The sequence below is a fragment of the Dasypus novemcinctus genome, chromosome 11 (assembly GCF_030445035.2).
Source record: "Dasypus novemcinctus isolate mDasNov1 chromosome 11, mDasNov1.1.hap2, whole genome shotgun sequence".
In the NCBI taxonomy this organism is placed as follows: Eukaryota; Metazoa; Chordata; class Mammalia; order Cingulata; family Dasypodidae; genus Dasypus; species Dasypus novemcinctus.
This window is the reverse complement of record NC_080683.1, coordinates 10457901-10484871: the sequence shown is the minus strand read 5'-3', so window position 1 is coordinate 10484871 and position 26971 is coordinate 10457901. Positions and strand designations below refer to the sequence as shown.

The 26971-nt window shown below is 38.8% G+C and overlaps 1 protein-coding gene and 1 pseudogene across 2 annotated transcripts in view; both read left to right on the top strand.

Annotated features, from left to right (window-relative positions):
• Positions 1-26971, top strand: part of BTBD9 (BTB domain containing 9) — a 475382-nt gene that overhangs the window by 245762 nt on the left and 202649 nt on the right. The gene's annotated exons all lie outside the window — the stretch shown is intronic.
• On the top strand, positions 5495-8597 carry LOC131280368 (translocon-associated protein subunit beta pseudogene; annotated as a pseudogene).

The following is a 26971-nucleotide window of genomic DNA, read 5'->3' as shown; positions in this document are numbered from 1 at the left end:
TCTTGTGGGGAGAAAAACAGCTAGTGCTCTAAAGAAATGGCTGTATATTAGCTTTTTAGACTTTTAAAAATTAATTCATAATTTATGTACCATATAATTTTTTATCATAAATTTTACCATTTCTAACTGTACCATTGAGCAGTTTTTAATATATTCAGAAGGTTGTGCAACCATCATCACCACTCTCTTGTTCCAGAACATTTTCTTCACCCAAAAAAGAAACCCTGTACCTATAAGTGCAGTCACCTCCTATTCCCTCCTCGCCCAGTCCCTGGCAACCACTTATTTATTTTATGACTCTTTGGATTTGCCTGTTATGGACATTTCATATCAAAGGAATCATACAGTATTTGGCCTTTTGTGTCTCGCTTCTTTTACTTGCATATTGCTTTCAAAGTTTTTCGATGTTATAGCATGTATCAATACTTCATTTCTTTTTATGGTTTAATAATAGTCCACTGTACATATATTATGCCACATTTTCATTATCCATTCATCAATTAACATACATTTGACATACTTTTCTGTCTTGGCTATTATGAATACTGCTGCTATTAACATTTGTGTACAAGTTTTTGCATGGACATATATTTTTTATTCTCTTGGTTTTATACCTAGAAGTGAAATTTCTAGGTCATATGATAAGTCTTTAACTTTTTGAGGAACCACCAAACTGTATTCCAAAGTGGCTACACTATTTTACATTGCTCTCAGCAATGTACGATGGTTCCAGTCTCTCTGTATCTTCGCCAACACTTGTTCTTGTTCATCTTTTTTTATTATAGCCATCCTAGTGAGTATGAGATGACATCTTATTGTGGTTTTGATTTGCATTTATCAGGTGGCTAATGAGGTTGAACACTTTTCATGTGCTTATTGGCCATTTGTATATCTTCTTTGGGGAAGTGTCTATTGAGATCCTTTGCTTATTTTTTAATTGGGCTCTTTATTCTTAAGTAGTTTACTCTTTTTCAGTGCTAATTGTTTTCTTAATTTCATATTTGGTTTGTTCATTGCTAGAATATACAAATACAACAGATTCTTGTATATTGATTATATTAGCTACTTTTAAGAATATCTTAAAAATCCAATATCCAAGAATATTGGAGCCAATTGATAAATCAGGTTTTAGTCTGCCTTGGGACTCTTTTAAAGAAGACAATATGTATAGCTAATATTTGTTGAGCACTTTTGTGTCACGTACTAAGCTATATATGTTAAATTGAAGCATTCTCGTTAATGCTCACCTTTTAAGGAACATTCCTAGCTGATTTACACAAACTTTCTGCATGCATCTCTTTGGTCAGAGCATAGTCAAATGGCTACACCTACCTGCAAAGGAGTGCGGGAAATGTAGTTTTTATTCCAGGCAGCTATGTGTCCAGTTTTTAAAAAAAGTAAGTTCTGTTACTAAGGAAGAAGAATAGATTCTGAGATAGTCAACTAACAGTCTCTGTCATAGATAACCAAACCCAACAAGGGTAGATGGTGAGCATATTCAGGGAATTACAAACTGACACACTAATACTCAGAGGTTAAAAAGTTTCTCATGGTTCACACAATAAGTAAGGTGGCATAGCAGAAACTTCTCTGTTTACTCGCAATACAGTTATTCTTTCTATTATATCATTGCCTTTATGTGAGTAGTATATGTAGTTTAAAAATAGTTTTAAGATTTAGTGCTTTACTTCCAGATATTCTAAATATTCTAAAGCTAGACAGTATTAGGTGCATTACATATATAAGTCTAGAAAGATTAAGAAGTCAATGGGCTTTAGATATGGCCATTAACAGCTTTTTATAATAGATTTAATTTACTTTTTGTTCACTTTTGAAACAGTCATTTCTCAGTGTTTTACAAAGTATTTGCAAATTCTTCTGCTATTATGTCATAAGGAATACTATGAAGGCAATTCCTGAACACCATTTATTTTAAAAACAAACGTTTCCCTAGAAAAAGCAAATATTTCTCCATCTTACTGTTGTTATATGTATTTCATCTTAGAAAACCTATGATATAATGAAAGTAGTGTGGTAACAAAAGGATCTGAACTGATAAGCGGGGAATATGTGACCCTGAGCAAGTCCATTCTCCCTGCCATAAAATAAATAAAAATAATTACTTTTTTTTAAAGAAAGGGGATCTATGCAAATAAATGAGGTAAAAAAAAAAAAAAGTAAAGTGCTTAGACACTATTTCAGCCAAATAGCTTACTTTTTTTTTTTTACCTTATTTGTTATAATTAACTTGCTTGGTGGTTTCCTTCTTTTCCTGACTAGCTTACCCATAAAGGGAGGGTAAATGGGCATTGGAATCACCGAAAGCTGAATAGAAAGTGGGTAGAGGATGGTGAAAGGGCCTAAATGAGACCACTGCTAGATAATCAGCCTATGACTTTTTGTGTGTACACAGGTTACATATGGTGTATTTTCCCATGCACCCCCTATGGTTAACATCATGTATTACTGTTGTACATTTGTTATAGTTTATTAGAGAACACTCTCATATTTGTGCTGCCAACCACATTCCATCTGCCACCACGTGGTTCATTATCTTATACATTCCCACGCCTTGTACAGCCCATCCAAAGTGTACATACAGTGGCTCTTAGTTTCATCACATAGTTGTGCAGCCATCACCTCAGTAAACTTTGAATGTTTTCCTAAGTCCAAAAGAAAAAATCCCATACCACCTTATTATTGACCCTTAGCATTGATATGATGCCTTCTTTGACACTGATGCAAGAATAATACAATATTGTTATTAACTATAGTTCATAAGTTATATTAATTATATTTTCCCCATACATCATCATATCCTTATAACAATAACATAATTTGTTCTAGCTCAAAGAAGAACATTCTTGTATTTGTACTATTAACCACAATCTTCATCTACCACTGGGTTCACTATGTTATCTAGTCCCCAGATTATTCTCTAGCTTTCTTTCAATTGACATGTACATCCCTAAGCAACACTTTTCAGCCACAATCACATTTATAAACTAGCCATGTTAGAGTCACTGTAACATATCTCTATCCATTTCTCCACTTTTACAATGAAGTTCCCCTTCTTCTAATAACCTATACTCAAGATTTTAATTCCATGTGTTTATTTTTCATATTAAGTTCATATTAGTAAGACCATACAATATTTGTCCTTTTGTGTCTGGCTTATTTCTAACAGCATAATGTCCTCAAGTTACATCCATGTTGTCATATGTGTCCCAATGCCATTTCTTCTTAAAACAGCATAGTATTTCATCATATGTTTAATATATACCACATTTGGTTTACCCATTCATTGGTTGATGGACACTTGTGTTTCCATCGTTTGGCAATTGTGAATAAAGCCACTGTGAACATCCATGTGCAGATGTCAGTTCGTGTCTCTGTTTTCAGTTCTTCTGGATATATTTCTGGTAGAGAGATTGCTGAATCATATGGCAGTTCTATATTTAGCTTCCTGAGAAACTGCCAAATTGTCTTCCACAGAGGCTGCCCCATTCTACATTCTCACTAATAGTGGTGGATTGTTCCTGTTTCTCCATGTTCTCTCCAGCACTTGTATTAATATTTTTCTGTTTTTTTTTTTTTTTTGAGATTTATTTTATTTATTTCTCCTGTTCCCACCTTTGTCTGCTCTCTGTGTCCATTCGTTGTGTATTCTTCTGTGTCTGCTTGTATTACCTTTAGGCGGCTCCACTAACTGATCCTGGGACCTTCCAGAGCGGGAGAGAGGTGATTACTGGCTTGTGCCACCTCAGCTCCCTGTTCTGCTACGTCTTCTTATTTCCTCTCCTCTATGTCTCTTGTTGCATCATCTTGCTGCGCCAGCTCTCAGCATTGGCTGGCACTCCTGCGCAGGGCGGCTTTCCCGTGCTGGGCGGCGTTTCCACGCAGGGGGGCACTCCTGTGCGGGGCAGCATTCCAGCATGGACCAGCACTCCACGTGGGCCATCCCACCGCGTGGGCCAGCTTGCCCTCACCAGGAGGCCCTGGGCATCAAACCCTGGACCTCCTATGTGGTAGACAGGATGGTTGGGCCACATCCATTTTCCTCTGTTTTTTAAATAACAGCCATTCTATGAAGTATGAGATGATAACTTATTGTAGTTGTTTTTTTTTTTAAGGATTTATTTCTCTCCCCTTTCCCCCCCAGCCCGGTTGGTTGTCTGTTCTCTGTGTCTATTTGCCGTGTCTTCTTTGTCCGCTTCTGTTGTTGTCAGCCGCACGGGATCTGTGTTTCTCTTTGTTGCACCATCTTGTTGTGTCAGCTCTCCGTGTGGCGCCCCCCTATGCATGGGACACCCCTGCGTGGCACGGCACTCCTTGCGCGCATCAGCACTGTGCATGGGCCAGCTCCACACGGGTCAATGAGGCCCGGGGTTTGAACCGCGGACCTCCCGTGTGGTAGACGGACGCCCTAACCACTGGGCCAAGTCTGCCGCCAACTTATTGTAGTTTTGACTAGCATTTCCCTAATAGCTAGTTATATTGAACATTCATAATATGCTTTTTGACCATTTGGAATTTCTTTTTGGAAAACTGTCTAAATTTTTTGCCCATTTTTGATTTGACTACTTTCCCTTTTATTTTTGAGGACTGTGTATCTCTTGAAACAGCATGGAAATCAAACCCTTATCAGATACGTGGTTTCCAAATATTTTCTCCCATTGAGTAGGCTGCCTTTTCAACCTTCCTGACAAAGTCGTTTGAAGCACAAAAGTGTTTAAGTTTGAGGAGGTCCCATTTATCCATTTTTACCCTTTGTTGCTCAAACAAACCATCATATTGGTGAAACCATCACCTAACATCAGGTTGTAAAGATGTTTTCCTACATTTTCTTCTAGGAGTTTTATGGTTCTAACTTTTATATTTAGGCCTTTGATCCATTTTGAGTTCATTTTTATATAAACTGTGAGATAGCAGTCCTCTTTCTTTCTAATATCTATGGATGTCCAGTTTTCCCAGGACCATGTTGAATAGATTGTTCTGGCCCAGCTGGGAGGACTTGACCATCTTGTTAAAAATCACTTGACCATAGATGTGAGGGTATGTTTATGAAGATTCAGTTTGGTTCTTTTGGTCTACATGTCTATCTTTATGCCAAACCATGCTATTTTTACCACTATAGTTAGGTAATATGATTTAAAGTCCGGAACTAAGAGTCATCCAACATTGTACCTACTTTTTAAGATGTTTCTGGCTCTTCGGGGATCCTTGCCCTTCCAAATAAATTTAGAGTTGGCTTTTCCATTTCTTTTAAAAAGGCAGTTGGAATTTTTTATTAGGATTGCATTGCATTTCTAAATTTTGGGGGGTAGAATTAGTATCTTAATGACATTTAGTCTTCTAATCTGTGAATACGGAATATCCTTCCATTTATTTAGGTCTTTGATTTCTTTTAGCAATGCATTTTTGTTTTCTGAATACAGGTCTTTTATGAACTAGGTTATATTTATTCCTAAATATTTGATTATTTTAATCGCTATTGTAAATAGAGTTTTTTCCCTGACTTCATCCTCAGATTTCTATTATTAGTGTATAGAAACACTACTGATTTTGGCATATCAATCTTGTATCCTGTCAATCTGCTGAGCTCATCTATTAGTTTTAGGAGCTTTGTTGTAGATTTTTCAGGATTTTCTAGATATAGGATCATATTCCTCATATAGGGAATGTTTTACTTCTTCTCTTACAATGCAAACACCTTTTTCCCCCTCCCCCGCCCTGCTGTTTTCTGCTGTGTCCAGTTGCTTTGTGATCTTCTGTATCTGTTTCTCTTTTTGTCTTCTCCTCTTGGTTTTCTCCTCTAGGTTCTCTGGGATTTGATCCTGGGGACCTCTGATGTGGAAAGAGGTTCCCTGTCACTTGCGTCACCTCGGTTCCTAGTTTCTGCTGTGCCCCTCCTTGACTCTTCACTTTGTCTCTCTTTTATTGCATCATCATCTTGCTGCATGACCTACTTGCACGGGCACTGGCTCACCACGCGTGCACTTGGCTGCTATACTTGCCCTATGGGCACACTTTTTACCAGGAGGCCCCAGGGATCGAACCCAGCGAACCCGGGCCCTCCCATATAGGAGGCAGAATCGCAATCACTTGAGCCACATCCAATTCCCTGAACACCTTTTATTTTTTTCTTGCCTAATTACACTATCTCGAACATATAGCACAATATTAAACAATAGTGGTAACAGTGGACATCTGGTCTCGTTCTTGAATGGGAAAGCTTTCAGTCTTTCACTATTGAGTACAATTTTAGCTGTGGGTTTTGATATTTGCCCTTTATCATGTTGAGAAAGTTTCCTTCATTTCCTGTCTTTTGGAATGTTTTTATCAAGAAAGGATGCTATATTTTGTCAAAAGCCTTTTCTGTGTCAATCGAGATGGTCATATGATTCTTCTTTAAAAATTAAGTGAGTGGCTCCCAAAAGGTGTGGGGCATGTACATGATGAGGCTACTGGCATTCATGTTGTTGGCCCTATTTGCTGTCACTCAAGCAGAGGAAGGGGCCAGGCTTTTGGTCTCCAAATCACTGTTGAACAGATATGCTGTGGAGGGGCAAGACCTGAACTTTACAATACAACATCTGCAATGTTGGCTCAAGTGCTGCCTTAGATGTGGAATTACCTGATGATTCTTTTCCTCAGAAGACTTTGGCATTGTCTCTGGAATGCTCAATGTCAAATGGGACCGGATTGCCCCTGCTAGCAACGTGTCCCACACTGTGGTCCTGTGCCCTCTTAGGGCTGGTTATTTCAACTTCACCTCAGCAGCCGTTACATACCTGGCCTAGGAGGATGGGCTAGTTGTGATTGGCTTTACCAGTGCTCCTGGACAAGGAGGAATCTTGGCTCAGTGGGAGTTTGATAGGAGATTCTCACCCCATTTCCTGGATTGGGCAGCCTCAAGGGTCATGACCCTTCCCTCCAGCAGCATCCCCCTGTTGTTGTGATACTCCAGCAAGAGGAAATACGACACTCCCCTCCCAAGAAATATCCAGGTGCTTTCCAGACTCCAAAGGGTATCTCAAATGCAATCTCTTCTCCCTTAACCCTTAGCCACTTCCTTCTGGATCTTGCCCTACTCTCAACCAGAGTGAAGGAAAAGGCCAAGGTCTGCATGAGAGCCTCTTTGGTTCCATCCTGAAGCCATATAGTGGGTTTTTATGGAAGCAGGAATGCCTCTGTCAACAGCCTTGAGCTTAGCTCTGGTGCCCTGCTGAGGTGCTGTTGGGTATATAGCTGGCACTGTGAACTCTCTCCAGGGTCCAGTAGGGGGCACTTCAGAGACTGCCTGACATCACCCTAGCCCCACACTCACCCCCTTAGAAGAGGGTGGAAGATGCAGTGAAAACTGTGGGACTCTTGAAGGCTGCCCAGCCTCTGTTGTGGTTTAGGGAAGCACTCACCGAATGGAATTTTCTAATAAAAACAAATGCCACACTGTTTGTCCATTTTCTCAAAAAAAAAAAAAAAAAAAATTAAGTGAGATCATATCGCACCTACTTAAAACCTTTCAGTGCTCCTCTCTGCCTATGGCTTCAAGCCCAAAGTCCTTACCTTACTTTAAAATTCAAAGCCTTACCTTAAAATTCAAAGCCCTTCATGATCTGCCCATTCTGAACCCATTCAGTGCCCACTCAGTTTCTCCTGTTCGATTCTTCATATTTACATTCCAACAGTATCAGACTCTGGCGTCTCCCTGAACTTGCCAGGCTGTTTCACAGCTTGCTACATTTGCACTTGATGCTGCTTCTGCTTTTTGTTTATCCAGCAAACCACCTTGCTTCCATTAAAGTTATCTCCAAACTAGTAGGCACCCAGCCTTAGCCCAGCATTCCCGTATTTTGAGTCTACTTTATTTTCTATATAATACCATTATGATCTAAAACAATATCATTAATGTATTTATTTGTGTCCTCTATTTTTCTCCCTCTGCACACTCTCCCTGGACAGTCTCATGGGCTCTTGTGGCATCATCAATACAAGGCCTTCATCCCCTGCCTAGATCTCTCTAGGCAGCCCCCTGAAGTGACCACAGCATAACTTCACTGGAAGGATACATAAGCTCCTCAAATTCACAACAAAATGCCTCAAGCCAACTAATCCTACAGTCCAACATGTTTCTCTTCCTATGTTTTCATCTCAGTGAATGATACCTACTTCCCCATCAAGAAAGGTGGGAATCGTCTTTCATTCCTCTCTTCCTCTCTCCCCCACAACCAGTCATTTTAGTTTTGATGATTCTTCCTTCTTAAATTCTTTTTAGTGCATCGTCTTCTCTACATCTCCATTGCAACAACTGGTTACCCTTTTCTAAAATACTATCTTAGTCCAGGTCCTCAAACAGTGCTATCCAATAGAAGTATATATGATTTTACATTTTCTGGTAGCCACATTAAAAAAATGTAATGTGAGATAGGTGTCATGAATTTTAATAATTCATTTTATTTAAACCAATATATCCAGAATATTATCATTTAAACATGTAATCAACATAAAAACATATTTAGGAAGTATTGTAACTATTTCTTTTAATACTAAATCTGTACAATCCCATAGTTTTTTTCAGTATGTGTTTTATACCTACAGCATATCTCAATTTGGACTAGTCACATTTCTACCTCTTTATAGGCAGTTGTGGCTAGTTGGCTGCCATATTTGACATCACAGCATATAGGCATGGATTAAAGTGCAGACATTTTCTTTGGCAGGTTCCAGCCCAGAATGGTGAGGGTAAAGGAGAGAGGAAAGTCAGATAAGGAGAAATGGATGCAGTGCGTTACCATGCTCGTCACTTCACAGCCACTGGAAAGACATGGCAGGTGGTTCAGCAGATGCTGCTCCCTCCTGTTTTCTGTTTTCCATCAATCATGGGGAGCTCTGTCTTCCTACAACCCTTTGATAACTGTCCAGAAAGCCTTATGACATTTTAGCCAAGTCTGCAAGTGAAAGAGTGACGCAGCATATGTTGATTAGAAAGTTGGAGGAGGAGGAGGGGAATCTTAGAGAGACTAGGTTTATGTCCAATACACTGCGTTTTTTTTACTCTAATTTAGTCTTTCTCCAGCCCATTTTCCGTATTGTAGCCAGATGCTCTTTCTTAAATGCAAACCTAATTCTGTCATTCCTGTATTTCAGAACCTATCAATGACTCCCCTTTGTTCTTAGGATAAAGTCCAGCCTCTCTTTTGTTCAAAGCTTTACTTGATCTGGCCTGGCCTATCACCTCCCCACACCTTGAATACTATGTGTCTTAGTTATCTATTGCTGTGTAGCAAATTACACCAAATACAATAGGTTAAAACAACAGTGAACATTTGTTATCTCACAATTTCTGGGGCTAGGAATTTAGGAGTGACTTAACTGGGTAGTTCTGGCTGGAGGTCTCCTAAAGTGTTATAGTCAAGATGTAAGCCAGGGCTTTAGTCATTTGAAAGCCTAAGGGACTCATTTTTTTTTTTTAATGCTCAATGCAATTTATTTGCTTGCTTTATCGCAAGCTGCCAAGACAACCCATATTCAATAACCAGGTCAAGGACACCAAACACATTGAAAGGTGGAGGATACCAGAGTCTCTAAAGTTCCTTGGCCGGAGGGCCAACACCAGGCAGGTGGATCCTTTAACTAGAAGTCATTGGAGGGTTTCAAAGCCATTGGTGGGATGCACTGTCACACTGATGGGTAGCCAGTGTGACAGCAGGGGCCTAGGAGCTGGGGGTCAGTCTGCCTCTGCCTGATGCTTTTTGGAGTGGTGCCTTCACTGGGCTTTTATGCTGGTGTCTATCAAGGTAGTATCCCTTTAGTGGGTATCAAGTGGGGACTCACTTTTTAATTGAAAGCCTTTCTTGACAGAGGCTGTGATGGTTAGGCTAATGTGTCAACTTGGCCAGGTAATTGTGCCTAGTTGTTTGGTGCAGCAAGCACTGGGCTAACTGTAATACAAGGGCATTTATGGGCTTTAGTCACCATTGACTTTACTGCAGTGGTAAATGATACATAGCTGATTACAATGATGTCAATCAGGGAGATTGCCGTTAGCAATGTGTGACGCTTTGTCCAATCAGTTGAATGCCTTAAAAGGGAAAGTGATTCCAGCATTGAATGAGAATTTCCCAGTTTGTCTTTGGACAGCCACCATCTCCCGGAACTTGTCCAGAACCTTCAGTGGACTTTCATTGGAGCCCCTGGTTGCAGCCTGCCTGTGGAACCTGTTCTTGTGCATCCCCACAGTCACATGGGAGACTTATAAAATCACGTACTATTGACAGATATCTCTTGTCGATTCTGTTTCCCTAGAGAACCCTAATACAGAGGCCTAATTTCCTCTTCATATTGGCCTTTCTAGAGGCAACTAGAATGTCCTCCCAGCATGGTGGCTGGCTTCTTCAGAGTACGGGAGCCAAGCGAGAGCAAGGCATATGCCACGGTGTTTTTTTATAACCTAACCTCCAAGCCACACATTGTCGTCTCCCCAATAGCCTATTGTTTACCCAGATCAGCTGTTTGTAACCAGGAGGATGTTGATGTGGGAGGAAACTACACAAGGGCATAAGGGCATAAGAGAGTTATTGGAGGCCACCTTGGAGGCTGTCTACCATTGTATGAGGCATCTATAGAAGTTCTTTAACTCCATTTAGTATCCCCTCACTTTTTTTTTTTTTTAATATTTATTTATTTATTTGATTTCCCCCCCTCCCCTGGTTGTCTGTTCTTGGTGTCTATTTGCTGCGTCTTGTTTCTTTGTCCCCTTCTGTTGTCGTCAGCGGCACGGGAAGTGTGGGCGGCGCCATTCCTGGGCAGGCTGCTCTTTCTTTTCCCGCTGGGCGGCTTTCCTCACGGGCGCACTCCTTGCGCGTGGGGCTCCCCCACGCGGGGGACACCCTTGCGTGGCACAGCACTCCTTGCGCGCATCAGCACTGCGCATGGCCAGCTCCACACGGGTCAAGAAGGCCCGGGGTTTGAACCGCGGACCTCCCATATGGTAGACGGACGCCCTAACCACTGGGCCAAAGTCCGTTTCCCTAGTATCCCCTCACTTGACTCTCGGCATTTCCACATTTGGTCCTCAATACAATACAATAAAATACATACAATAAAATAATTATCTCTCATTTCTTTTCCCCTCGCATTCCTTTCTAACTTCTATTTATCCTTCGTGTTTCAATTTGGACATCACTTATTGTGAGAAGCATTCTTCTTACTTGCATAATCCCCCCCAACCACCACCACTACCCTTACCCCATGCTACCAAAGTACCTATTTTTTTCTGTTATCACAGCACTTAAAACATTTGACCATAACTGCCTGTTTCTTGGCCTGTCTCCATGGCTAGATTCTGAGTTCACAAGGGTAGAGGTCTTTCTGGTTCATTGTTGTAGGCCCATTTGCCCAGCACAGTACTTGGCAGCACATCTGCAGGTTCTCAGTAAATAACTGTTAGAAAGATAAAAGAAGGGATGGGTGAATGGATTGATGAATGATTGGCCAGACATTTTGTCTCTTCCACTAGACTATAAACTCTTAGGACAGTGCCCTGTTCTTTTCTGTATCCCCAAGGTGTAACATAGTGCCTGGCAAATAATAGGCCCTAATATAGCTTTTTCCTTCCTTCTCTTCCTTTCTGCTCTTTTTAAAGGAATAAAGTTCAAGGAATTCAGCATTTCTATGTGTCTCTCAGTCATAAATCTATTTTTAAAAAATTCACCACTTGTTATTTCTTATTGTTAAACATAGCTTACATTCCCCTAAGTCAACATTCTAATACAATTTCAGATAATTTATATATTTTAAAAATATATTTTATTACAGAAGTTGTGAACTTACAGAACAGTCTTTCATATTAGAATTCCCATACAACAACTCTTCACCAATACATCACACCGTTGTGGAACATTTGTTACAGGTTATGAGATAATATCATTGGACTATTACCACTAACTGGTCATAGCATGCATTTGGCATATTTTTCCATATCCCCCTGTTATTAACAATACATCTTTGGCACTGGTGCAAGATTATACTATTGCTGGTTAAATATATATAGTCCCTAGGTTATATTAATTGTAAATTTTCCCATGCTTCTCCATATTCCCACTATTCTGCAATAGTGATGTATTCTAGTTCACAGAAGGACATTCTTGCATTTGTACTATTAACCACAATTCTCATCTCCCTCTGGGTTCATGGTGTTATTCATTGCCTAGATTATTCTCTAGCTTTCTTTCAACTGACATTTACTTCCCTACTATCCTTTTCAGCCACAATCTCATTATAAATCAGCAACTACTTACTATAATGTGTTATCATAAACTCTATTCATTTCCACACATTTACAGTCAGGTTAATTAAAACTTCTATATACATTAGGCATCAGTACTCCATCACAGCCCTCTGCTTAACCTCCTAATAACCCATACTCTAGGTTTTAACACCATGCATTTATTATTTTTATTTAGTTCATATTAGTGAGACCATGCAATATTTGTCCTTTTGTGTCTGACTTATTTCACTTAGCATAAGATCTTTAAGGTTCGTCCATGTTATATGTGTCCCAATTTAATTTCTTCTTACTGTAGCATAGTATTCCATTGTATGTATATACCTCATTTTGTTTATCCATTCATTGGATGATGGATACTTGTGTTGTTTCCATATTTTGACAATTGTGACTAATGCTGCTATGAATGTTGGTATGCAGGTGTCTGTTCATGTCACAGTTTTCAGTTCTTCTAGATATATTCCATTTGGCATTTCTATATTTAGCTTTCTGAGGAAACACCAAATGTCTTCCACAGAGGCTGAACCATTTACAATCCTCCCAGTAGTGGAGGAGTGTTCCTGTTCTCCACATCCTGTCTAGCACTTATTGTTTTCTGTTTTTTAAACAGCCATCATTCTGTGTGGTTGAGACGATATCTCATTGTCGTTTTGATTTGCATTTCCCTAAAAGCTAGTGATAACTGAACATTTTTTCATGTGCTTTTTGGCCGTGTGTATTTTCTCTTTGGACAAATGTCTGTTTAAGGCTTTTGCCCATTTTTAAATTGAATTGCTTGCTCTTTTATTGTTGAGTTGTATGATCTCTTTATATAGAATGGAAATAAAATCCTCATCAGATATGTGGTTTCCAAATACTTTCTCCCATTGAGTGGGCTGCCTTTTCACCTTCTTGACAAAGTCCTATGAATCATAAAAGTGTTTAAGTTTGAGGAGGTCCCATTTATCCATGTTTTCTTTTGTTGCTTATGTTTTTGATGTAAGGTTTTAGAATGCACCACCAGGGAGCAGGTTGAGTGCCTGCTTCCCACATGCAAAGTCCCAGGTTCAGTTCCTGGTGCCTCCTAAAAACAAAGAAGCAAACAAATGAAAAAACCAATTTAGGGGAACCAATGTGGTTCAGTGGTTGAGCTTCAGTTTCCCACTTACAAGGTCCTGGTTTCAATTCCTGGCCCTGGTACCTGAAAAATAATAATAATAAGGATATACCACCTACCACCAGGTCGTGAACCTTTCTTCTAGGAGCTTTAAGGTTCTAGCTTTTATATTTAGGTCTTTGATCCATTTGAGTGAATTTTTATATAAGGAATGAGAGAGAGGTCCTCTTTATTTTGGCTATGGAAATCCAGTTCTCCCAACAACATTTGTTGAATAGATTGTTCTTACTCAGCTGGGTGGGTTTGACAGACTTGTCAAAAATCACTTGACCATAGTTGTGAGGGTCTGTTTTCATCAGTTCATGTCCATTAGTCTGTATGTCTATCTTTATGCCAGTACCCTGCTGTTTTTACCACTGAAGCTAGGTAATATGATTTGAAGTCTGGAAGTAAAAGTCCTCCACCTTTGCTATCCCTTGTTAAGATGTTTCTGGCTATTTGGGGCCCCTTACCCTTCCAAATAAATTTGATATTTTTTTTCCATTTGTTTGAAAAATGCTGGTGGAATTTTCATTGGGCTTGTATTGAATCTGCACATCAATTTGGGTAGAATTGACATCTTAATGATATTTAGTCTTCCAATCCATGAGCATGGAATGTTCTTCCAATTATTTAGGTCTTTTAAAATTTGTTTTAGCAGTGCATTGTACCTTTCTGAATACAATCGCTTTATATCCTTGGTTAAGTTTATTCCTAAATATTTATTCTTTTAGTTGCTATTGTAAATGGAGTTTTTTTTCCTGACTTCCTCCTCAGATGGCACATTCCTATTACATAGAAACACTACTGATTTTTGCATACTGATCTTGTATCTTGACACTGTTGAAATCATTTATTAGCTCTAGTGGCTTTATTTTAGATTTTTCAGTACTTTCTAGGTATAGGATCATATCATCTGCAAATAGTGAAATTTTACGTCTTCCTTTCTGATTTGGATGCCTTTTATTTATTTTTCTTGCCTGATTGCTCTAGCTAGAACCTCTACCACTATATTGAACAACAGTAGTAAAGTGAATATCCTTGTCTTGTCCCTGATTTCAATGGGAAAGCTTTCAGTCTTTCACCATTTAGTACAATGTTAGCTGTAGGTTTTTCATAAATGGCCTTTATCATGTTGAAGAAGGTTATTTCAGTTCTATCTTTTGTAGTCTTTTTATCAAGAAAGGGTGCTGTATTTTGTCAAATGCCCTTTCTGCATCAATCAATAGAATCATGTGGTTTTTCTTCTTTTTATTTATCGATGTGATATATTATGCTGATTGATTTTCTTGTGTTGACTCATCCTTGCATACCTGTATAAAACCCACTGGATCGTGATGAATAATTCTTTTAATGTGTTGTTGGACTCAATTAACAAGTATTTTGTTGAGGATTTTTGCATCCATGTTCATTATTCCCTAATTAAATGGGTCTGTAATTTTCTTTTTTTGTAATATCTTTACCTGGCTTTGGTATTAGGGTGATATTGGCTTCATAGAATGAGTTTGGTAGCATTTCTTCTTGTTCAATTTTTTTGGAAGAGCTTGAGTAAGATTAATATTAGATCTTCTTTGAATGCTTTGTAAAACTCACCTGAGAAACTGTGTCATTCTGGGCTTTTCATTTTGGGGAGTTGTTTGGTGGCTCTTTCAATCTCAATTGGTTTGTCGAGGTATTCTGCTTCTTCTAGGGTCAGTGTAAGTTGTTCATATGTTCCGAGGAATTTTTCTATTTCATCTTCACTTTCTAGTTTGTCAGTGTACAGTTCATAATATCCTCTTATGATCACTTTTATTTCTGTGCAGTCAGTAGTAATGTCCCTGTTTTTATTTTTTATTTTATTTATTTGCATCTTCTTTTTTGTCTGTCAATCTAGCTAAGAGTTTGTCAATTTTGTTAATGTTCTCAAAGAACCAACTTTTGGTTTTGTTAATTATTGATTTTTTTTTGTTTTCAATTTCATTTATTTCTGCTCTGATCTTTGTTGTTTCATGCCTTCGACTTGCTTTCGCATTAGTGTGCTGTTCTTTTTCTAGTTCCTTCAGCTGTGTAGTTAGGTCATTGATTTTAGCTCTTTCTTCTTTTTAAATGTAAGCATTGAGGACTATGAGTTTCCCTCTCAGCACTGCTTTGCTGCATCCCATAGGTTCTGCTATGTTGTATTATTGTTTTCATTCATCTTGAGATATTTATTGAGTTCTCTCAAAATTTATTCTTTGACCTACTGATTATTTAAGAGTGTTTTGTTTAATCTCCATCTATTTGTGAATTTTCCCATTTTCCACCTCTTGTTGATTTCCATCTTTGTTACATTATGATCAGAGAAAGTGCTTTCTATAATTTCAATCTTGTTGAATTTTTTTTAATCCTTTATTTATTTATTTATTTTAATTATTTATTTATTTTTAATTGTTGAATTTTTTAAGATCTGCTCTGTGAACCAGCATATGGCTATTGTGGGGAAAGATCTATGATACTCAAGAAGAATGTATATCCTGCTGTTTTGGGGTGCAGTGTTCTATAAATGTCTGTTAGGTTTAGTCCACTTATACCATTTAAACTCTCTGTTTCTTTATTGATCTTTATTGATTCTTTATTACCCAGATGTTCTATCCAATCCTGAAAGTGGTGTATTGAAGCTTCCAACTATTATTGTTAAAGATATCTATTTCCCCCTTAAGTTTTGCCAGTATTTCCCTCAGGTATCATGGGGTATCTTGGTTAGGTGCATATGCATTTATGATTGTTATTTCTTCTTGGCTAGTTGCCCCTTTTATTAATATATTAATGTCCTTCCTGCCTCTAATAACAGTTTTGCTTTTAAAGGCTATTTCATCCGATATAAGTATACCTACTCCAGCTGTTCCTTTGTTGTTGTTACTGCATGTATAGGATATCTTTTTCCAACCTTTCTCTTTCAATCTATTGGTGTTCTTGGGTCTAAGGTGAGTCTCTTGTAGACAGCATATAGGTGGCTCATATTTTATTATCCATTCTGCAAGTCTGTGTCTTTTGACTGGGGAGTTTAATCCATTAGCTTTGAATGTTATTTTAAATGCAGTTCTTTTTTCACTCATTTGACCTTTGTGGTTTATCATATTTTATTCTCACCACTCTTTTTTGACTTTTAATTACTTTTACTGACATATATTCATTTCTAGACTCTCTTCCAAGCCTCTCTCTCCTGTCTTCTTTTTCTTCTCTTTTTTTTAGGGAAGCTTTAGATTACATAAATATTACATAAAAAAATATAGGGGATTCCCATATGCCCCAACCTAGCCCCCCCACATTTTCTTACATTAGCAACATCTTTCATTAGTGTGATATATTTGTTATAATTGATAATTACATATAATTACATATTGAAGCATTGCTACTAACCATGGACTCTACATTATAGTTTACTCTCTGCCCTGTACAATTTTATAGTTATGACAAAATGTATAATGGCCTGTATCCATCAATGTCATTGTCATGCAGGACAATTCCAATGTCCTGAAAATGCCCCCATGTTATAACTATTCTTCCCTCTCCCTCTCTTCAGAAACTCTAATGGCCACTGCCTTTATATCAATGGTAAAAACTCTTCCATTGCTAGAATAATAAATCTGTAATTGAATCCTGTCTTTTCTTTTCAGACTATAGCACTCATTTTAGTATTTCCTGCAGAGCCAGTCTCTTTGTTACAAACCCTCTCTGTTTCTGTTTATCTGTGAATATTCTAAACTTGCCCTCATTTTTGAAAGGCAATCTTACTGGATATGAGATTCTTGACTGGCAGTTTTTCTCTTGCAGTATCTTAAATATATCATACCACTGCCTTCTTATTCCTTGGTTTCTGATGAAAAATCAGCACTTAGTCATATTGGGTATTCCTTATATATTATGTTTCGGTTTTCTCTTGCTGCTCTCAGAATTCTCTCTTGGTCTTTGGCATTTAACATTCTGATTAGTATGTGTCTCAGAGTTGGTCTGTTCAGATTTATTCAGATGGGAGTATGTTGTGCTTCCTGAACATGGATATTCATGTCCTTCAGTAGGATTGGGAAATTTTCTACCAGTATTTCTTCAAATATTCCTTCTGCCCCCTCTTTCTTCGCTTCTCCTCCTGGGACATCCATGAAACATATGTTTGCCTATCTCTTGCTGTCATTTAGTTCCCTGAGACCTGTTCAATTTTTTCCATTCTTTTCTTCATCTATTCTTTTGTATGTTTGCTTTTAGAAGTCATGTCTTCAATCTCACTGATCCTTCCTTCTGCCTCCTTAAATCTGCTGTTACATGCCTCCAGTGTATTTTTAATTTCATTTACTGCATCTTTCATATGCATAAAATCTGCTACTTTTCTATATATGCTTTCAAATTCTCCTTTGTCTTCACCCACTGTCTTCTTAATAGCCTTACTCCTTTAGCCATCTCATTGAATTTATTAAGGAGATTTGTTTGAACATCTATGATTAGTTGTTTCAACTCCTTTATTTCATCAGGAGGCTTATCTTGTTCCGTTGGCTGGGTCATGTCTTCCTGTTTCTTGGTATGGATTGTAATTTTTTGTTGATGTCTTGGCATCTGGCTTACTAGAATATTCATTCTGGGTGCGCTTTCTCCCTTTATTTTATTTTATTTTATTTTATTTTTTAAAGATTTATTTATTTTTATTTAATTCCCCCCTCCCCTGGTTGTCTGTTCTTGGTGTCTATTTGCTGCGTCTTGTTTCTTTGTCCGCTTCTGTTGTCGTCAGCGGCACGGGAAGTGTGGGCGGCGCCATTCCTGGGCAGGCTGCTCTTTCTTTTCACGCTGGGCGGCTTTCCTCACGGGCGCACTCCTTGCGCGGGGGGCTCCCCCACGCGGGGGACACCCTTGCGTGGTACGGCACTCCTTGCGCGCATCAGCACTGCGCATGGCCAGCTCCACACGGGTCAAGGAGGCCCGGGGTTTGAACCGTGGACCTCCCATATGGTAGACAGACGCCCTAACCACTGGGCCAAAGTCCGTTTTCCCTACTTTCTCCCTTTATAGCTTTCTTGCGCTTTCTCCCTTCCTTCTTGTATAGTAGGAGCCATTGATGCAGTTGGTATTGTAAGCTGTGGAGGCTGAAGCTGCCTGCATTGCTCCAAGGGCTGATGAAGTTTCTCCCACCTTTCTCTTCTGCCAGGGGTAGGGACAGATCTGTAGCCATGTGTAATAATCCAAGTCTTGCAGGCCAAGGCCATCTGTAGTTGCCCAGAGAGACTAATGAAGCTTCATACCCCTTCCTCCCTTGCTGTGGTGGGCTTGGAGCTGCAGGTCTGGGCAACAGTCTATGCTGTGCAGGTCCAAAATGACCACAGTTGACTCTGTAGACTGAAGTAGCACTGGTCCCCTTCCTTCCCTGAGAGAGAAAGGGATGCACCCTCTGGAGTAGTCAACAGTCTAATCTGTCCTGTGTGGATGGAAGGGTAGAGATGGAATCACCTGTGCTCAACAGACCAGTTTGTGTGGACCGAAACTTCCTGCGGTTTCCCAGAGAGGCTGAGGATACACAGCGCTTCTCCTATCCTGTTGGGGTACAAGGATGGAGCCCCAGATGTCCAACTATTCAGTCTATGCCAGCCAACAGTGCCTGCAGTTACCCAGAGAGGCTGGTGTAGGTCCTGCCAGCTTCCTGCCTTCCGGAGTTGGGACTGGAGCCCAAGCTAGGGCTGTTTTCTGATCTGAGTGGAAAGAAGCCAATCCCTACCATCACTGATTTTCAATCAGCCTCTCTTCCTCTCATGCCAAGAATGGCATTAAAATGGCCACAACCGGCCTCTTTTTTACTTGAACAGGTTCATACTTTAACTGTTCTAAACCTTGGCCAGTAGGATTATACTTCAGCCAGCTGAATTCACCAATCAGCTGAAGTCAGTTTCCAACCATCTCTTCCTCCTCTGTTCTTGGGAAATGGAGCTTCCAGCTCCAGTTGCAGAATCACTCCTGAGATGGCATGCACTACCAGTAGAGGATTGGTATTGGCCTCTGCAGTGTGGAGTGCTCTATTCATGCAATTTCACTGCAGGTGGGCAGTCTCCTCCTTTCATTCTTTCAAGGATGCTCTTCTGATCTCTTGGCCTCCCCAAATAGGTGCTTTAGATAGCTTTGGGTGATTACTAACTGCCCTGTAGGACGAACTGACTCTTGGAGCTGCCTACTAAGTCACCACCTTGCCCCTCCCCTAGATAATTTATATTTTTGATGAGAGGGTTTAATATCCCTAGCAGTGTTCATTTTGGCTTAAGTGAATGCCTTGAATGTATAAAGGGTTTGGTGAATGGTGAATAAATTTAACATATTGATAACTGCTTTTTCCACTATGGCAGGGTTGCAGATTTTATGAGAAGTAAATACTTTTACTTGGAGCTTGATTTTGTTAATACAAAGAATTACTTAATGACATGTAAGTTAAAATAAGTTATTTCTGTGTCCAGATTAGAAATTTAGGGGAAAATTGACCTACTACTCCTGTGGCATTTGGTTGATTTTAAGGACAGTTCTCTTCAACTACTCTGTTAGCCCTGTAGAAGACCAGCAAGGGAAAGGGAAGCTTGCTGTCAGCAGGATTGGCCCTGCCTCCTTTTCTCAGGGTCAATTACAGTTTAATTTCAGAACACACTGGGATCAAAGGAATAACTAGGTAAATAAAACAGGGCTATGTATTCCCACTCTTTCCATTCCTTTCAAAGATTGTCTTTATATTTTTCTTTTTAATTATCTATATATATACACATACACCTTATATATATACATACACCATATACACACACACACACACACACACACACACACACCTTAGTGTATATATACACTTCTACATTCGTTTTTCAGTTACTGTTTGTTTCATTTTCAAATTCCCTAAGAAAGGGCATGAGCTTTGAAATTGAGGAAAACAACATTCAAATTCTGGCTGTTCCCACTTCCTGGATATGGGTCTTAGGACAAATTACTTTATATGAATCCTGTTTTTTTAGTGTATAGGATGAGGATTAAAATGACCCTTTAATCAGACTGTTGTATGTGAAGTCCATGTAGTAGACAGTCAACTGAAGTAAGGTAGATAACCCCTAGTTTTCTGACCGTTAAAGCCAATACCATGCAATAGGTTGGTTTAACAATGGGAATTTATCAGCTCATGGGTTTGAAACCGAGAGATTCCAAATCAAGGGGTCATCAAGGAGATGCTCTCTTCCTGAAGACTGACATTCTAGGACTTCGTCCTGGGCTCTTCTGTCAAATGGCAGTGTGCATGACAGCCTCTCCTGGCCTCTCCCTTTTCTTCCCGGTTCTGTTGACCATCAGCTTCTTGGTTCCCATGGCTTTCCCTCTGTCTGAATTTCATTCAGCTTATAAAGAATTCCAATAATAGGATTAAGACCCATCCTGACTGAGTTGGGCCACACCTTAACCGAAGAAACTTCATCACAAGGCCCTACTTAAAATGGGTCCATACTCACAGGAATGTAGTAAGGTTAAGAACATGTTTTTCTGGGGTACATAGCTCCAAACTACCATAATCCCCTTTCCTAGGCTGCTTTGCTTACCTTGAAAAGGAGTTTGCTCTGTCCTGGTGGTGATAAGAGTCATCTTACTCTAGGAATGGGTCACCCATCTCTTCTGGAAGAGAGGTAGTTTTCCTAGAGTGACCAAACTCCTAGTCTGCTCTCTTCCTTAGTTCTCTTTTCTTCCCAACCTACCAAAGTAATGTGGTATGAATGTGTTGTGCTTTTCCTGTGTGTTTTCTTTTGTCTCCTTTTTTGCATTCCTTTTTTTCTCTTGGGCCCTGTTTTTTTTCTCCTTCCCTTCAGTGATGGTTGGTGTTTCTTAGGTCCCTGCTTGCTTCCTCTTGCTGGTACCACCAAGACTAGTTCCTTTCCTCACCAGCCTTTGTTGTGCTGCAGAGCCTAGACTCTGGGAGAAAGACCTTCCTCCTGGGAAGGCTTTACTCCTAAAACTAATAGCTGAGATTAGCCCCTCTGGGCTTTACTTGGTGCCCTGCCAAGAAGTAGCTATTTGTATGATGTGTCCTCCTTTTTCTTAATATGATCTTCAGAAAGAGCTGTCTGGGAAGAATGTGGTGGGCCCCACAAATAGACTGTCTGGGATATCCAAATCCTGATTTGAGTGGCCTGTTTAAACAGGTCTGTGTCAAAAGTGATGAATAGTTTTTGTGGATTTTGAGCAAGTTGCCAATCGATCAGCTGCTATTTAATGAGAGAGAGGCACTGTAAGAGGAGCAAAAGCCCAGCTGCCTGTTCGGGAGCCACCTGCCTTTTCTCTTTACTTCATTTTCTTGCTAATGAAGGAACCAATTGGTTTAGAGCGATCAATGCTGACCTATTAGGATCAGACATTGTTTTGGCATTGCTGATGCAATTAAATTCAGCAGGATGAGGATTAGAGAGAGAGGCGGTGAGAAAAGAGAAACAAGAGACTTATTCAGAAACAACCACTCTGGTGTTAGAGGTATAAAAAGGATTAGTTAAAAAAGAATTAATCATTAGAGCATTTTCTTTCCTGGTAAAATAACAAAAAGATTTGTTGACATTAGTTCATAGATTTAGGGAGATGGGAAGCTCTGCTCTGCTTTGCTGATCTGACTTAAGGTGTACACTTTTCTTTGCCCTTTTTCCTATTTGAAGCTGTGACTTATCCAAAAAGCCTTCTTTAAGAGACTGTATATAGTGTAGTAGGTACTGTGACCTATAATATGTGCTAGAATTTTCAAACCAGTTCTGATTTAAAATATTCTGGCTTCTCATCATTTCCTTAATAGATGATGTGATGCAGAAACTTAACCAGGCTATTACTGAAGACTTGACGGAGAGTATTGAATGGAGAAACCTTGAGAGTAGGGTTCATGGGTTAATCATCTTTGCACACACTCTTCCTCCTAATTCCTTTGGCTCACCATGGTGCCTCTATGTAGGTGCTAAGTAGATATTTGACTGACAAACTGACTAAGAGGTTGAATAAATTGGGTCTTTAAAACTGGGTAGGATTTGAAGACTTTGTATTCCAGAGTTAGGGAAGCAGCAGGAACAAGGATATAAAATCAAGACTGAGTCGAGTAAGTTAAGAGAAACTATAAGGAAGTCGAAGGTATGTGCTAAAGCAGAAGTTCCCAGACTTTTGGATTTTACAGACTGGTGCAATTTCCAAAACTAATTTCACTGAATAAAGAAAATGTTGACTGTCACTTTGTTCCATAATACCAAAATGTAGAGTAGATATAATTTTGATTAAAAAAAAAAAAGAACAGTTCTTTAAATTGACTATATGTTGTCATATTTTTAAAAATCTAAGTAGTTCTTTCAGTTCTGTACTATGAAGAACTGTTGAGACAGACATAGGCACGGACCTCCTATGGCTTGCTCCTTGAATAGTGCCTCCCCTCAGGGTTGTCACTCAAGTTGCCTTTTATGGACTGGTGTCCCAAGGAAATGACTGAAGCACTCTGCCTTTGAAACCTTTGTAATGAGGGTGGAGGCATACCTCAGTTAAAGCAGTGGTGACAGGGTCAGTGGACATTTACTTCTGGTTGATTTTTTTTTTTTAAGATTATTTATTTATTCCCCCCCCTTTGTGGCTTGTTTTTTCCTGTCTGTTCTCTGTGTCCATTCGCTGCGCATTTTTTCTGTGTCTGCTTGTCTCCCTTTGTGGCATCATCTTGCCGCATCAGCTCTCCGCGCGTATGGGCCAGCTTGCCTTCACAAGGAGCCCCCAGGACTTGAACCCAGGCCTCCCATGTGGTAGTTGGGAGCCCAACTGATTGAGCCACAGCCGCTTCCCCGTCTGGTTGATTTTTTGATCTCCCAGTGATCTCCCATGGTTTGGGGCTTGATTTATATGTTACTTATCTGTGCTCCTTTTTTTTTCTTGTCCCTGAAGAGCTAGATGTCTTTAAAAGGTGCTACTATTGTTATTTCAGAATGTTCTCTGGGGCTTTCTTTGGACATCTGTCCCTGAAATTGTCAGAGAACTTTACGCTAGTAGTCTCGCAACTTTTTTGATCATGTACCCTGTTAATAAGGTAATTTTGCACATGAAAAGATGATCAAGGAGAGGATATGACTCAAGCAGTTGAGCTCCCACCTCCCACTTGGGAGATCCCAGGTTTGGTTCCTGGTGCCTTCTGAAGGGACAGAAATAGGCAACAAGCAAAACAAGCTAAGGGACCAACTCAGGGAAGTCAGTGGGGCTCAGTGGTTGAGTGCTGGGTTCCCACATGTGGGGTCCTGGATTATGTATGAGACAAACTTGTTTAGGAAGGGTATGTTTAAAGAGCCTGATCCAATTGCATTGTAAAAATCTCTAGAAGTGTTCGTACAGCTCAAGGAAATGAAAGCCTTTTGTATTCTTATAGCTAGCCCAGACGATACCAGCAGAAAGTGATTTCTAATCACTTCATTATACCATTGTAAGAAGTTTGAATAGCCTATGATGACAATCATGATGACCCTGTAACCTCATATTTCATAATTACTACCAGAATATACTCAATATGTATGTGAAACTCTGCAAAGAGAGAAAGGAAAAATCCTATTCCCAACTGCTTAATAGAAAGCTGTATTTTTATTAAGAACTTTGATTGACACTGTAAGTCATATATCACCAACATGAAGCTTGAAGCACTAGAAGCTGGAGAGAAAATATAACCCATCAAATGTACCATTCTGGTATAGTTTAATATTCATAGTGCCCAGGGTTTTAAAACATTCATATACCAAATTAAAGCATAACATTTTTTTATTCAATATTTACTTTTTTTCAGGTGAATTAGACTTCTTGATCCTTGTTATCATTTCTTTATCATATAGGCTGACACCAATTTGAGTATTTCTGTGTTTGAATGATTGGTTGTGGAAAAAAGTGGTGAATAATTACAGCATGTTTTCCATAAAATCTTTTTAAAAGCCATTTTAAAGCATAAGTGAATGTGAATGCCTGATGACAACCAGCAAGGTGCTATAAGCTATAACTGCAGTGCAGGTGTTTAATACATGTTTATTGGTGGTGATATTGATAGTGAAGGATTCAAGGGAAAGTATTTTGAGATTTCCTGGCTCTGTTTGAAATGTACCAAGAATGTGATACTGAATTTGCTTGGGGTTTTTGTTGTTGTTTTGTCTTGTTTTTGTTGGTGTGTGTGTGTGTGTGTATGTGTAGTAATGTATCATCAGTTTATTGTGGTGTATCACGCAATGTCTTGAACATATTTCTCTGGCAGACAAAGGTACAGATTTTATATAATTAGTTAAAGGAAGTGAAAGTTGCCCAACAAGGATAAGCAGAAAGAAATTTGGCCCTAGATATAATATATACCTTTAAAATGTAGAAATAAGTTAAAAAGAATCTTTATTAAATCCTCACCTGTATTAATTAATCTCTACACTATAAATTATCACAAATTTCCTACCAGTTAGACATTTAAAAGATCAGGCAGAGAGTTTGGTACATTACATAGTACTAAAAATAAATTATTCTTGTAATCTTGCCATTTTCTCCCTTTGTTTAAAAAAGCTCTTTTGCTAGTATAAAACCTGTGATCTAACACAACTCAGATTTCATTCTTGAGAAAGGACAAGATAATGCATCGTAAAACACAATTTATGTAACCCCTTTAAAATGTAGCCTTTATGATGACGTTTTAATATTTCAGAAGTCATGAAGGTTTAACTTTAAGTTCCAGTTTAAATGATTCTCAGGTTTTTGGTATCAGTATTTATTAGAAATGGAGTCATTTCAAGGTTGAAATTTAGAAGCAGAATAGGAATTTTTATGCATATACCAAGAAACCTCAGGCCAAACAATTGATGCGGACTGTCGTTTTCAGCAAACTTCATTTGAAAAGGACCATATCAAATCTCTAAACACACTAAATTCAGTTGGTATGTTCCTTTTCAGTAAATATGAACTCTGGTAATACAGTGAAGAGATAGAGAAAAGTTAATATGCCTTGTGCAGAAAATACACAGATGGCTCCCTATTCCACAGTGCCTCTTCCCCCTCAGTGAAAAGCATAATTCTTTAAAACAAATCACTGTAAAAGTCTAGGTAGGTTGTAATCCTATCAGCTAATACAGGGACTGAGTTACACCATCTTTCTTTTTTTCTTTTCTTAAAAAACAAAACAGCCCCTCCTGTTGGAGAGCTGATGATGTTGTCATCGTGTGAGTCAAGTAGAAGAGTGGCCCAAGTTACCATCAACAAGGGCTGGCTTCAGCCAGTTGAACTGTGACCCTCAAAGCTATTTTACTGAAGTACATTTTTGTCAGGGGTAGTTTTACTGGAAGCATTTTCTTGGCACAAAGTGCACATCTGAGCAGTTAAACTCTAGTATGCTAACAGATGTGTCTTGAGCAAGAGCATCATAAAACCAGATTTTACTTGAGTGAGGAAAATACGTTTTCCATCATTTTTTATTTTTCACTTGGAGATTACATTTCCACTTTAGACGATAGCCCTATGGGCTATGATTAGAAAAGGTATGTGAGAAGATAGAATTGGTACACCTATCAGTGTGAGGTGAGCACATGCATTTCAAATCAAAGTAATGCTCCCTAGTTCTGAGAACATGGAATGCTAATGAAATGGTCCATTATTTTACTTTCTTGGTTTTCAGGCCTCTTCCCACTGCAAATGTCAGACATGCTGTGAATTTGCTCTTCTCTTTTATTATTCTACATGAATGTATTTAACATCAGGGCAGATCCTTTTCCCAAGATTTTATTGAAATAGCTTATCATTGGCTGATTTCTTATTTAGGCACAGATGGAACAAAATGAATGATACAGTTTCAGGAGATTTCTCTCAAGTCCATATGTTATATCTTGTGGCCATTACTCATAATCTCTCACACTGACCATATACTAGCTCCTGAATAATGCATGTTAGATATGTAATCCTTTCATGTGGCTTTTGTCTTATAATTCCAGAGTTAATGTAATCTCTCCCTAAAACAAAAAATTTGCAAAGGTTTTCATTCAGAAACAAAATAATAGTTGAAAAAGAAACATGATTTGATTATTTAACTCGAAGTTCCTAATGACAAATATCCAAGAGTAAATTCTTAAAGACTTTTTCCATAGTTATATCTGTAAGTACCCTTTCTTACTACATGTTATGGAGTGTGTCAAATATACATTCTAGCTGAATGAAAAATTGAAGCCAAAAATATCACCAATTTAGAATGGACTTTTGGGAAACAAGAAAAAATCTGAAAATGTATCCTAAATATCATTATAATTTTATTACATTTTTTAGTCAGGATTTTAAATTTTGATTTTATTAGGCAAGTACAAGAATTCCCAGCACTTTCACCAGCTAGGTTAATTCTGTAAATACTGTATTGCACATTTGTGATACTATACATTCACTTCCAACTTAAGTGTGAGGAAGAGCAAGATATTTGGGGGCAACTCATTATTTCTCTAATCTTATATTCCTTTCTTCATTCTTTTCATAAAATTTATTCCATTTAGCAATTATTTATCATGGATATCTGCTATTTAGTAGTTTTCCTTCTTATGAAA